The sequence below is a fragment of the Ictidomys tridecemlineatus genome, chromosome 8, assembly GCF_052094955.1.
Source record: "Ictidomys tridecemlineatus isolate mIctTri1 chromosome 8, mIctTri1.hap1, whole genome shotgun sequence".
In the NCBI taxonomy this organism is placed as follows: Eukaryota; Metazoa; Chordata; class Mammalia; order Rodentia; family Sciuridae; genus Ictidomys; species Ictidomys tridecemlineatus.
The window spans coordinates 103,295,709-103,310,980 of NC_135484.1; the positions used below are offsets into that span (position 1 = coordinate 103,295,709).

The window sequence follows — 15,272 nt, forward strand, 5'->3', positions numbered from 1 at the left end:
TTTGGAAGATTTAATATTCCAGTAATGACAATTCTTCTCAAATTAATCCATCAATCCAATACATTTCTAATCAAACTTTCAGTATACTTCAGTACTTTTTTGTCATAATTAACATGATGATTCTATGATTGATATGAACATTTAAGGCAAGGTTGAAGATTAAAGCTGGAGGAAAAACACTATAGATAGTGATTTAGTATGTACTTATAGTAAACAAGATAGGATATTAATTGAGTAAAAGCTAACATATTGACTGGTCATAACAGCAGATTATCCAAATATAGACTATCACAAATACAATTATCTGATTTGTGATTAAAGTGGCTCTACAAGAAAGAATAGTCTGTCGAACAAGATTTCTTGGTCATTTGTATAAAAATGCAGAGAAAAGTTTTAAAAAGAGTCTGAACCATCACCTCACATTAAAAGCAATTTCAAAAGCACTTTGGGTCTTAATTTGCATGAAATAACAATAAATATTCTCTATCAGAAAATATGTCTTAAGATCAAGAATTTGAGTTTTGCAAAGAAAGGTTGGATCATAAAGTAAAGCTGATGTTTGGGATTAAAAATATTTTGTTAATTAAAAAGTCACCTCCACCTGAATGAAAAAGGCACATCTTAGAGTAGGAGACAATCTCTACAAAATATCTAACTAAATAAAAACAATTCATATTTAGTTGTCAACAAATTTCCTACAATTCAGTAGAAATAATTTGAGATAGAGTGTTTAGACAAGTACTTTATTAAACAAGATATTTAATGGCCAAGGAAAAAGAAAAGATGCTAACTTCATTAGTCATTCTAGAAATACAAGTTAAAATTAAATGTACAGTAATATTACACTATAAACTAAACAGAACAATAAAATTTTAATTATTTTCTATGTCCAATTTTTATGACAATGATGCCAAACTGGGAGATTCAAAGTTCTAGATTTTTTTCATACTTTGGAAATCTTTTTGACATTATATAAGCAATTTAATTTCAAGTTATACACATTTAAAACATGTGTTCAGTGAAAGATTGTACAAACATATATTATATATAAAATCCTGGAAAGAAAAACACCCAAATATACATCAAAGTGCAATGGATAAGAGTCGTGGAATAATTCACAAAGACATATAATGTGGCAAAGTATTGTTAAAAATGTACTAAATCTCATAAACATTTTTTAAGCAAAAACGCTTGATGATAAAGAGTGTATAGTGCATGGTTCTTTCACAAAGTTGAAAGTGTATAAGACTATATATTATGGTGTAAAAAGTCAGAATACTGTTTACTATTGGGGAAAGAGGAAAACAAGATCATGGTAGAAAGTTTTAATGAGTTTTGGTTTAAAAGGATTATTAGGCATTGTATAGATGCATTTATTTTGTTCAAATTAACAATATTTGTACCTATTATTCATGAACATATATATTCAGATATATGTGCCTTATAGTTTAATAAAAGTTTACTAAAGAAATATTGTTGTATCTTTCCCATAATAAGTTATTGCAATTAGAACTTGCAAATTATAGATGTTCCCACATGATTATAATGTAAAGCCAGTTTTGAGAATAGCTGCAATAAATAATACTTTCTCTTTTCAGTCCTAATCGATATAATTATAATCATTGATTGTGCTACATCCAGTCAACAGATTTTATGAGACCAGAAATCTATGAATAGTAATCCATACTGTTTATGTCATTCTTCATGAGATTTATATAACACTGCTAAATATTCTGATTCTCTTATATTCCCTGAAAACACACAGAATCCTAAATCAGGAGCAGAGTACTAATTCTAGGCCAAAATGTCAAGTGGGTGAAGCTTATCTAAATCCTATTATTCTTTCTTTTTTAAATTTTTGCTTTTTATTTTAAACAAACCAATAGTTATATATATTAATGTATTATCAAGTAATAGTTGATGCATATTGACATTTTGTATCTTTTAAACAGATTAACATTAAACCAGGTTAAATGTACTTACTAATTATTTATCAATACTTTGGGGTGAAAACTTTTAAAATCATTTTTTTTTAGCTTTTTGAAATACATAGCACATAATTGTTATTTATACTCACTATAAATGACTATGATCTGTAGTTCCCTAGAGCTTCTTGTTCTTGTCTAACTGAAACTTAATAACCATGAATCAAATATTCTATATCCCTCTCCCACCACCATCCCCAGCTTCTGTTAACCACTATTCTACTCTCAATTTGTATGAGATCAGCTTTTTTAGATTCCACATGTGAGTGATGCTAATCAGTACTTGCTTTTCAGTGTCTGACTTATTTCACTTAACATAATGATCTGCAGTTCCATCCATGTTGTCACAAGTCACAGGATTGCATTCATTTTTATGGTCAAATGATGTTCCTTCATGTAAATATCCATATTTCCTAATTTATTCATCAACTGGTCAGTGCTTAGGTTGTTTTCATTTCTTAGCCACTGTGAATAGTGCTGAAAAAAAAAAAAAGCAGAGTATAAGTTTCTCTTTGACATACTGATTTTGTGTGTTTTGGACATATGCCCAGCAGTGGGACTATGGGGTCACATACTTACCATTCTTTCAGTGTTCTTTAAAGAACCCACTGTTTCTAACTTCACCTGGCCCTACCTCCCCAAACCATGACCCCCATATTCATTCTCTACTAAATATCTCTTTGCTACCAATTCATTCTTTTTCTCCCTAGTATAAAACAATCTTCATTTATAGTACTTAGCTATGTCAAAATATTATCTACCTTGTTTAATTCCCAGCAAAACACAAGTTTCTGTATTTTGTTTCTTTGACCATTACTAGTTGAATAGTTACTCAGTACATCAATACCAATTAAAGAGTTTATGATCGTTGTGGTGAAAATTTTACATGAAGCTACTCGTAATTTGCTTCAGTCAAAATTCATTAATTATGGTAATTCTAGTCATTGAGTTGGAACACTGGGAAAGAAATTGTACAGGAAAATATTTTGAAATGAATCAAATCATATTTATTAGGGATTGTTCTTTAAATTCTAGACTATGCTTGTGCCAGGAAAATGCAAAGATGAAAAATACCACCTTGAAAAACATCATCTTGAAATTTGTTGGGGCAGGGGGGCAGGTGGGCACCAGGGATTGAATCCATAGGCACTTAACCAGTGAGCCACATCTTCATCCCTATTTTGTATTTTATTTAGAGACAGGGTCTCACTGAATTGCTTAGCACCTAACTTTTGCTGAGGCTGTCTTTGAACCTGTGATGCTCCTACCTCAGTCTCCTGAGCTGCTGGGATTACAGGCATGTGCCACCAAAACTGCTCCCTTCTTGAAATTTTTAATGAGTTTTTTCTTTCAAACTTTTCCCCAAGGATCACACAAGCCAAATTAGAGACAACTGTAACGTGTTTTGTAATATTAGATTCCAAAGTTTAAGGTGCTATTAGAGCTGTGATACATTATAAATCTTTCTGAACTTTCATGGCTCACATTCTACTTTTATAGACAGAGTTGTAAGATGAGGTTTACTTGAACTATCCTTTTAAAAGAACACATTGTTTCTTTACCTTAGAAACATTGATATAGAAATGGATTTAATGCTGTTGATCCAAAGGCCATGTGGGTTACTAATTACTATTAGTAATAGCATCTGCCTATTACATCCATCAGTTAAATTTTAAAAATTGATTGACCTTTATAGTAATTGAGAAACAGGTCATCTGTGATGGGAACATTTAAAATTATGTAAAGTCAGTCTCAGATATGATTTATGAGTTTATTGCTGATGGTAAGAACTAGCACTTAGAGTGCTATCAGACCTGTTTACAGTGCTTTATATAACTTCAAGACAATCCTACCAGGTAGGTATGATTATCATCTCTTTTGCAGATAAGGATAAAAAGGTAGAAAAAGATGAACTTCCACTTCTGCATATATGGACATGTTGAGCCAGGATTTAAAGCCAAATCTGTCTGTAAACATTATGTGCATCATTGCTTCAAAATATATTCATCATACTAGCTTTTCAGCAGCACAGTTTTGGAAATCCATTTGTGTTTTAGCTTATGTTATGTCTAAATAAGATTAATAGTAAAGCATTAAAATCCAAATTTAAAATTGATGGGTTGGCTGAATTAATTGTAAATATCACTGTGAAAAAAACAGATCTGTGTGCAAGATTAGGAAGCAAAAATAGACAAAAACATTAGATGCTTCCTCCTATTTCTATAAAATAGAAGATATTTTTCATTTTCTTCCAAGAACATTTTGTAAAGTAATATTTAAAGCATCTAAGTGACAAAGTACAGTTAGATTGAAGAACAATTTGATGTACAATTGAAGTACAATTTGATGATTTGATATGCCCCCCTCTATTACCATAAGCAAATTAAACAATCAATCACCAAATGTATTGCAATTATAATTGCAATTATCTTGTGTCATTGTATGTGTAAACGCTGAGAACACACAATCTACTCAAAGTTTTAAGTAAATAATGCAATATTATTAACTGTAGTCACCATGTGTAAATTACATCCCCAGAATTAATTCATCTTATATCAGAAAGTTTGTACTCTTTGAACAAGATATCCCCATTTCCCCCCTGGAAGCAACCAATCTACATTCTAATGGTATAAGGTCAACTTTTTTAGGTTAGCTCTCACTATATAAATGAGATCACACAGTATTTGTCTTTTCAAATCTGGCTTATTTTACTCAGCATAACATGCTTCAGTTTCATCTATGTTGTTACAAATGGCAAGATTTTCTTCCTTTTTAGGGTCAAATAACATTCCTGTGTGTGTTTCTTTTTAATTTTTATTCTTTTATTGACTAACAGGATGTTTTGTTATCTTGGTGATTGTGAATAATAGTACAATGAACATAGAAGTGTAGATATATTTTCCAGATACTATTTCATTTTTTTTTGACTTATACATCTGCCTATTCAGATGTAAGCATTCCTTACCTAAGAGAAATGTATCATAATTCATGGTTTCTTTCTATAAATTATTAAATTCTTCTATCTTTATTGCATTCTAATTTGGCAAGTAAAAATTGTTTTATGATGTACAGTAGTCTATTTTGATATGTGTGCACATTGTGAAATGATGACCACAATTAAGCTATTTAATGTATTGGCCACCCCACATAGTTATTTGTGTATTTACGTGTTGATAACATTCAAGATCTACCTCTTAACAATTTTCAAGCATGCAGAAGGTTATTGTTTACCGTGGTCACCATACTATACAATTGAGCTCCTGAACTTATTCATTCTAAGTAGATGAACAACTTTTACATCTTTCTATCCCCACCTGCCAGTGCTTTATTGGATTATATGAAAATGTGAGAATAGACCTCCATCTGAAACAGATTTGGATGGATATAATTAAAAATATGTTCACTGGGGAATAAGAAACTACAAACTGGCTAAAATTATTTTTTATCATAGTTTCTGAGATTATGCAGCATGTAAGTTTTAGGTTCCACTGTTTTACAACAAAACTTCCATTTCAACATGTAATCATAGAATGATTTTAAGTTTTTTCCAATTTATATACTGAACACAAAAAGATGAAGATAGTTAAGAAAATCTTGTTTTCTAAAGTGATATACATTTTTTACTACTATTAATAGTGAATAATTGCCATTTTTAAAACTTCCATCCTCAAACTTTTCATCAGATTTTAAAATTTTGGCCAAAATAGATGGGATGTGTATCTCATTTTGACCATAATGTGTCTTTCCTTGGCCACTTATAAATTTAACACCTTTTAATATCCTTATTAGCCATTCATACTAATGCAAATGAGATGCTGTTGAAATCATTTCCTCATTTTAGAAAAGTGAAGTTTATTTTATTTCCTAGTTGTTTATGATTTTTTATTTTTTATCCTGAATACAAATATTGAGATAGGTATATATTATTCCAATGTTTTCTTTTAGTTTGTGGTACACTTTTGGGAATAGAAAGTCTACATTTGAATAGAGTTAAATTTCTGAATTCACTTGAATTGTAAGCTCTTTTCCCTTTATGGAAGAATACATTTTCCTAGTCTAATTTTATCAGTACTTTATTTATATTTTCTTCATATAGCTTATGCGTTCGCCTTTTACAATTGAATATATCTTTCTTCTGAAAGTTATTCTTTTTTTCCAATGCAGATTGTAATGTCTCAGAAAAATTTACTGAAGATGTAGTTGTTTTCCTGAAAACTTTTGCAGCAGCCCAGTTGTGAATTAAACTTTAATAGATGCACACATCTGTTTCTAAGTTATATATTATATTAAATTACTATAGTTGTTTATTTCTGTGCCAAAATACTCTATCTTATTTAACATAAATCTTAATATTTGATAGAGAATATAAATTACAGTGTTATCCTCATTCTGAACTAAATTAGCTATACCTCCTGCTTTGATATTAAGATTGCAGTATATTCTTTACTTTAATATACATTTGCTTGGAAGGTACTCGTCTCTTACTTTTAACTTTTATGAATCACATTGCTTAGATATGGCCTCTTAATAGAAACAACAGAATTTCATGTTGGTAACAATTGTAAATTCAAGGAGTAAGCCCATCTACCATAGATGTTATGAGTGGTGGGCTTGATGTCACATTTTTATTTGAATTTAATTTATTATCTTTTGCCACAACCAGTGCAGCCAAACTAGCAAGTTCCAGTGCTGGGCAACTGGGGGATTATAAAAATAAAGACTCAAACTTATAGAGATATTTTTGAAGATATAATAGCTGGAATCAGGTGGAGCGTTGTTCTCTAATGGAGAAGCAGGTATGAAGAGTTACGCCAGTTATCTTTATTTGTATATGTCATATTATCAGGTTAAAGACTATGCAAGCATTATTCTTTGCACCAAGAAAATACAGGGATGGAAATATTTATGTGACTTTTCAGCAGTTGCAATTTACAGTTGCAATGTGCAATGTTAGGAGTTTTGTGTAGCTCGAAAGAAAGTCCATTATTTAAAATTACTGTTAATTGGGCAGCTTCTGAAGTAGTGAGGCTGGTGAAATTGTGGCTGTTCATCAGGAGAGTTTCTCTATTCCAGGAACTATGTGCCTGAGATAAAGGTCAAGTTTGATAAGACTCTATCAGAGAGCCTCCTCATAGAGGGCATTGCCACAGCAGGTTGGTATCCTGCACCCTTGAACAGGAACATTCCCAGACACTAGGCTTAGTACAGCCAAGAGGTCATCAGAGTTAATTTAAAACTAACCCCTAGTACAAATATTTGTATTTATTCTCTGAAATATCAGAGAAATCACACATAGATACCCACATACCAAGAAAAATATCAAGCATATACTTGATATTGCTTTTAATATGTACACACACACACACACACACACACACACACACACACCCCATATATCTGTATCTATAATAAGCTACACTTTTTACACCAAATAATAAATGGAACAAAAATATAATGTATAATGCACATAGATATGGTATGTTTTCTTAAGCCTACAGTTTTCTGAAGATTAATTTCTATAAACAGAAAAACAGAAAAACATTGATGTGTTTTTTTCCTCCTCCCTCCTCCACCAATATTAGCCACCCAATAAAGTAATCACACATATTGGTATCTTCCTCCTTCCTCCTATACCTTCAAACTTAGTACTAGTCACTAATATTAAATTTTAGAGTGCCCTTTTGAAATCAAGCTAGTGAACATATATTTATTGACTTTTTGCAGTGAATGGTATTATTTTACTGTCAGACTTACAGATAAGGTAATAGGAAATATTATTCCAATTTTTCTTTCCTCTTTATTCTGTCAGTTTAAAATTTTGAGACTTAATTTTTAAAACAATTTTAGGTTTACAGAAAAATTTAGGAGCAAGTACAGAGATTCCACATACTGCCCCCCTACTACATGGTTTCTCGAATTAGTAAGATACATTCATTAACATTATTAACTAATGTTCATTGTTTATATCATATTTTACTCTATTGTTCAGTACTATGGTCTTGACAAATGTGTAATGTCAGTTACATGTGCACCATTGGAGTACCATACAGAACTGTTTAATTAACTTAAACGCCAGTACTCTGTCTTCTCACTCCTCCCTCCTTCATCCTGATCCCCTGGCAACCACTGTTATGTAGTTTTGCCTTTTATAGAAATTCATATATCTATATTGTTTTAATCAGACAGTATGTAGTCTTTTCAGACTGACTACTTTTCACTTAACTAATATTATTATTTTCTGTCCTTTGTAACTTGATAACATTTCTTTTTGAGAAATATTATCCCATTATAAGGAAACAATACAGTTTATTTACTCAATTACTTATTGAAGGAGATTTTATGGCTTCCAAATTCTGGTAATTAATAGTAAAGTTGCCATAAATATTTGTTTGCAGATACTAGTGTAGACATTATGTTGGATTTATTTGGATAGATGCCAAGATGTGTGATTACTTATTGGGTGGTGAATATTTAGTTTTGTAAAAAATTGCCAAATTGTTTTCCAATATAGCTGTACTATTTTATATGCCTACCAGCAATTAATGAGAGTTCTCCTGTACCACATTCACACGGGTATTTTGTGTTGTCAATGTTTATTATTTTGGCCATTTTAGTTGGTTCATATTAGTAATTGTTTCCATTTTCAATTGTGTAATAATATATTGGGGTTCTTTTCATGTATTTATTTGCCTTTTCTATCTCCTTTGTTGGTGATTGTTCAGATTTTCCCATTTATCAATTGTTTTGTTTTCTTGTTGAGTTTGAAGATGTTTGTTTCTATATATTTTAGATATACATCTTTATCAAGTATATGCTTGTGAGTATCTTCTTATGGTTTTTGCCTTTTCATTTTCCTAATATGTATTTCACAGAGCAGAATATTTTTATTTTAATAAATTTCCACTTGCAAATCATTTCTGTCATTTATGCTTCTGGTGATGTGTTTTAAAAGACATAGCCAAATCTAGATTTTTTTCCTCTGAAGTTCACTTGCAGGAATTTTATACTCTATATTTTACACGTGTGTCTATGATCCATACTGAGTCAATGTTCAAAGACACAACATTTGCATATCTATATTTTTTCCTTGCATGTGGATGCCCGCTTCTTCTAGGAACATTTGTTGTTAGCACTATCCTTTTTTCACACTGTTATTGTCTTTTTCATTTTTCAGGACCAACCAATTGTGTCAGTATGTGTCTGGGCTTTTACTGTGACTGCACTGACCTATGTGGCACTTCTTTTATCAATATCACACTGCATTAATTACTGTAGCTTTTTAGTAAGTCTTCAAGTTATATAGTGTCAGTATTTTTATTTTGGTTTTTAACATTGTGTTGTCTAAAGTAGTCTTTTATCTTTCTAGGAAAACTTTAAGATTACTTTGATTATATTCATAAACTAACTTTCTGGGATTTTGGGATTGCACTTTGTATGACAACTTGAGAAGAATCCACATAAACCAATATCGACTATTCCCATATGTTCACATATACTCTCTCTCCGTTTATTTAGTTGTCTTAAAATATTTTTATCAGAATGTTGTTGGTTTCCTGAGATAAGTCTTGTGCATATTTGTTAGATTTGTAACAAAGCATTTCACTTTTTTTTTTTTTTTGTAAATGTGAATATTGTTCTGTTTTTAAGTATCAAATTCTAATGGTTCACTGCTGGTACATAGGAAAGTGATTGACTCTTGTATATTAACCTTATATTGTGAAGCCTTTTTAAACTGATGATTTGTTCCAGGCTGTGGCATTGTCTTCCAAGCTGATTGGATTCTTTCCAATTCTGGTGAATTACTCATTTTTCCTGCAATGTACACACAAACATTTATTATATATTAACTTCTGAGAGTCTCAAAAGCGTTCCAAGTATGATAAATTATCGAGTTTAATCACTAAAATACCAAGATTGGGAGTCTTTAATATCTTACTATTAAGTAATTCTTCTCCATTATTCCACTCATTTGCCTTCTCTGTTCTTTTTCCTATGATTTTTTTCCCCTAGGTAAAATAGTCCAACTGCAATAAACTAGCAAAAACAACAACAACAAAAAGGTTTGAAAGAGTCAATCAATTTTGTATATATAAATGATGATTAATTTCATAGCCCGGTGCCTGAATTAAGTAGGATATAATTTGATTTGAATGATGGAAGTTTATTTCTCCTTTTGGGAAAATAATCCTAAAACTGTTATTATTTATGAAGTGATGCAAAATAACTGAGTTTTAGTTTGTCTTAAGGGATTCTCTGACAGTTAATCTATATCCTTTTATTAATGATGTTGTAAAGAGCATGACTTTTTCCTAGTTAACAGTTCCTGGTTGTCTTAGCAAAGCTTTAAATATCCACTAAAACTTTTTTTTTTCAATTCTGAGAGGTATTTTTTCCCAGTAACCTTTTTTCTTTAAGATTTTTTGATACGTGGCTCATTTTTACATTAGCACTTATTTTATTTTCCTTAAATTTGCCTTTATCTCTTTAAAATAGGATATATTGGGGAGTATATTTACCTTGGGTGAATGTAATAGAGACTTTTCTGCTGAGAAAATGATTAAAATTCTTTTGTCCTTGGGAGTACAAGGTTTGCAGTTGGGCTGCTCCATGCCTGGACTGATCCTTTCAGTTCCTTTGCTCCCTATGTGTAAGATTCACAAAGAGCACAATGGGATAAGTGGAGAAGATGTCAATTTAAACTACACTTACAATTTCTCAACTATCATAATATAGAAGAAAAATGCTAAACATTTCAATGAAGAGACTTTTTTTAATCTAAGGAAATATGGCCATTTACATTCAATTTTCAATGCATTCCTGTGCTTCCCTTTCTTCTGCTGTGCTTTGAATATCTAAGATGTCAAGAAATTGAAGACTATTCAGTGAGATAAGAAGAAAGACATGTTTTTAGCCTATGAATGTTTGGGGTCAGAGGAATGAGTTGAACTAAATAATGTAACTGATATCATGCACATATCCACTAGCATATCTGATGGACATTGGTTTCTCAAGACTCAGTTTATGTTATTTGCTTAGTCTTTCCTATTCCTTCTAGAGTGACATTTCTAATTACTATTCTTTCTGTATGTAGGGTTCTGTGTGTGTTGAATATATATGTATAAAGCTGTATTAAAAATTTCTTTGGTGGAGGATATCTACAGGATTATTGTTATTATTACTGGTATTGAGAATTGAATGCAGAGTTTCTCTACCACTAAGCAATATCCCCAAACTTTTTATTTTTTATTTTGAGACAGGATCTCACTAAATTGATGAGGCTGACTCAAACTTGCATTCCTCCTGCTTCATCCTCTGGAGCAGCTGGGATCACAGGTGTGTGCCACCATGCTACATGTAATTAATTAATTATTATTTTTTAAAAATTTTGGTACTGGGAATGAACCCAGGGTACTTTACTATTAAGCCACATCTGTAGCCTTTTTAAATATTTTATTTAGAGACAGGATCTCACTGAATTACTTAGGGCCTTGCTAACTTGCATCACCGTGCCTAGTGCACATTATTAATTTTTAAACACATTCTCCAAGTCTTGTATCAGCCAGAATAAAGTGTAACATAACATTTCCATTTTTGTATTCATAGAGAACTGAATCATGAAACGAATTTGGTCAGTTTTTGGAAAGAACATGATTCATGGTAATTATCAGCAACAACACATATTTCTATGTGATAAAAATATGGTGTATCTGGAAATGTAGTGAGAACTTAGAAATTTTCCTTAGTTTAATAGTGAACATACTGTATCTCCTTGTTTGACTCAAAGGTACCTCAAATTCAGTCTGTTATTTACAACACACAGGATATCTTTCCATAAATGTGTTCTAATTTAAATGCCTTCTTCTTCAGAGCACAATCTCTTTTATATCCAGTTGCACTAGCCAGATTCCTAAGAATCATTCTTAAGCCTTCCCACTATTCCACATTCTATAGCTAACATATTAAGTTCTGCAAATTTTATTTTCTTAATCCTGAAGATACTTTATTTCCTACTGAATACACATGGTTTTCTCTCATTACTACCACCAAGACCTTGGTCTTGGCTGTGTATCTACAATTGTTTCCTAATGGATTCTTCACTGCTGCTGTTTGGAATCTTAACCAAGTATCCATAGCATGGTTTTCAAAGTGCTGACACATTTGTCCCTTGCCTTCCTCTCCAACTTCATTTCTTCTATATCCTGCTCCCCTTGCTCTACCTATTCCATAGTGGTTGAATATCTTTCTGTTATTGTCTTTTCCTTAGGTCACTGTGCCAAAGGGATAGGGCAAACACTGTTTCCTCTGCTTAGAATACAATTGCTCCTCTCATCTACTTGGCTTCTATCAATTCTTCTCACCTGAACTCCATTATCATATTTTCAGAGAAGAGTTCCCTGATTTTCCTAGGTATATAATCACTCATATATACATATATATACATATATATTATATTTATTATATATATTCCTAGGTATATAATCACTCTCATAGATGGTCTTAGTGCACTATATACCAGCTCTTTTCAGCACTTATAATTACAACTTCCTATGTTTTGTGTGAAATTAATTACCATCCTCCTACTAGAAATTAGCTCCAAAGAGGTGAAGACTATTTATATGCATTTACTATTGCATACTTAAGACCAGTACATAGTGGTGCTCAAAGATATTTGCTAAATAAATCAAGAATTTGATATCCGGGATTGAACCCAAGGGTGCTCAACACTGAACCACATTTCCGGCTCTTTTTATTTTTTCAGGCACGGTCTCACTAAATTACTTAGGACCTTGCTAAGTTAGAAATCATGTTTTTTATGACTTCTTTATCAAAAAAACCCACAATTCCTAGGTAACTGTACTAATGTGAAGACTTTAGGAATGAAGCATACTGACAGCTGCACTTACTTTGAAATGGGTCAAAAAAATAAGGTGGACTGATTAGAGGGATGCTTTGGTGGCAAAGCAAGAACAGCAAGATCTGGTAGAAGGTATGCAGCATAACATTCTGTACCTTTTCTATATATTTATAATTTGGTATAATTTGTTTTAATATTTTGAAATTTTAAAAATAAAATTATAAAAAACATAAATAAAAGAATTTGTGGAAAACATGGAAAACCAAAGTAAGGCATTTATTAGTAACTGAATTGTGTGTGTGTGCATGTGTGTGTGTGTGTGTGTGTGTGTGAGAGAGAGAGAGAGAGAGAGAGAGAGAGAGAGAGAGAGAGAGAGAGAGAATGCATGTGAGAACAGAATATATTTTGTTTTAGAGCTGTAACTGTCTTATTTGGGGAAAATATACTGGAGAGATGAGAATTTTCTCTTATTTATAGGTTGGTATGAGAGAGAGAGAAAGAGAGAGAGAATATGAATCACAAGATACTACAGAAAAACTGTAAATGAATAGAAAAATTGGAATGGATGCAAGAGGAATTTATTTACTAATTGAATGTAGAGACAAAACAAAGGAAGACTAATAATGTCTCCACATAGGCTTACTGCAGTTTATTAAGAGAGCAATGATAAATGTCTGCTATATAACTATATAGGCTCTTCTTCTTACTAACTCTGTATCTTCTATTTTTTATTTGCCTTTCTCGCCCTTTGTTATGTTGAAAACAGACTAAGAATCAATTAAAGGAAGCACCTGATCTTGCTAAACTATATAATGAGAAAAATTACCCTATACCTAATTTTGGGAAGGGTAGAAAATTGCTTAAATATGTGATTGAATGATGACTTAAAATATAAATTAAAATTCCAATATTAAGATTAGAGTAAATGCCCTGGTGTGGCGGCATACACCTGTAATTCCAGCAGTTCAGGAGGCTGAGTTCAGGAGTTTAAGGCAGGAGGATTATGAGTTCAAAGCCAGCCTCAGCAAATTAACAAGTCCCTCAGCGAGACCTTGTCTTTAAGAAAACAACATAGAAAGAGCTGGGAATATGGCTCAGTGGTAATGCCCCCTGGGTTCAATCTCTGATATTAAAAAAAAAAAAAGATTTGAATAAATGCCTATTGAATTGAAGAACTTTCCTAAGGTAATTTAATTAATAAACAGAAATTTATCACCTACTATTTTTTAAAATATTTTTTTTTCTAAGAATAATTGTATACTTCTTCAAAATCTAGAAATTACCGTTAGATAGGTTAGAACGGGGATCAAACATTTCTTCTGAGTTGAAAATATAAAAATTCTTATGATATTCTTTGGGCCTACCACTTTCTACGCAAAGATTCCTGACATGTATGTAGTCTCTGACATATAGGGGTTTTTATTGCAAGAAGGAACCCTTGACTGAGACCTCAGTAGTAGTTATTAAATGTTAATGGTAGAAATGTAATAGCTAACTATTTAATCTTTCTTATTTAGGGCATTAAAAAGATAAACAGACTGAGGCAACATGAAAGGAAAATAGAGGGGAAAAAGATAAGCTTCTTAAGTATAAGAGAGGATTGTTAGTGGTGATTAAATACAGGTGTCAAGAAAAAATGGAGGTGGCAAAGGGAGAAATTATAAAAATAAGAGAGGAGCAGAGAGAGAGAGAGAGAGAGAGATGAATGAGAAAATACACAAGTGGCAATATATTTGAAGAGTGCCATTTATGATCATTGAGCCTGTCTTATCTTCCTAGGTGAAGAAGAATGTGTTTTTGGAGCCCCAGATGCCCTATGTCTTTTAGGAACATAGCTCAAGGTTTATGTTTACCTGAGCCTGGAAGTAGGTACATAATCATTTTCTTCTATTTAGTGGGGAGCTATCTGGTTGGTGGATATTCCAGGTTTTCCACTTCTAAAGCCCTTCTTGTTTAAGAGTATCTAAAAGAGTAGGAAGTAGACGCTGAGATATGTACACCAGAATATAGAGGAACACAGACACCTTAGCATGTAGAACTTTTAAAATTTCAAATTCTAATTTAAAAAATCACCAACTTTTAAAATGATCAAATTTTATATTTTACCAAATCATATTAATGATTTGTAGATATCATTGTCTTGAGATTTCTACCCAAAGAAAATATTTTAATAATTACCCTAGAATTTCTGATTAAAATAGTGCCTCTTAAAAGGGGAGCCTCAGGTGGAATAAATACATTGAAATTTTTCTCTCAGGAAAGACATGTGAGGACTACTTGGATGCTGGCTTTATAATCAGTTCCAACATTCTTATGCTCAAGAATAATTTAGAAATAAGGAATACCTGGTAGTGATTCCTACAAATATGCATTTAAAATGAAATAAAAGTGATCGTATGCATTATTTTTTATTTCAGAACCATAAGCTTCAA

At 31.7% G+C, this 15,272-nt stretch overlaps 1 long non-coding RNA gene across 1 annotated transcript; it reads right to left on the reverse strand.

Annotated features, from left to right (window-relative positions):
* Nucleotides 1–519: 519 nt before the first annotated feature.
* Nucleotides 520–14,805, reverse strand: LOC144366187 (uncharacterized). The gene is made up of 4 exons (XR_013425120.1): nt 14,694–14,805; nt 10,502–10,626; nt 9,694–9,797; nt 520–2,462 (listed from the first exon to the last, which is right to left on the reverse strand). It is a non-coding gene; the product is annotated as an uncharacterized LOC144366187 (long non-coding RNA).
* Between the last annotated feature and the right edge of the window lie 467 nt (nt 14,806–15,272).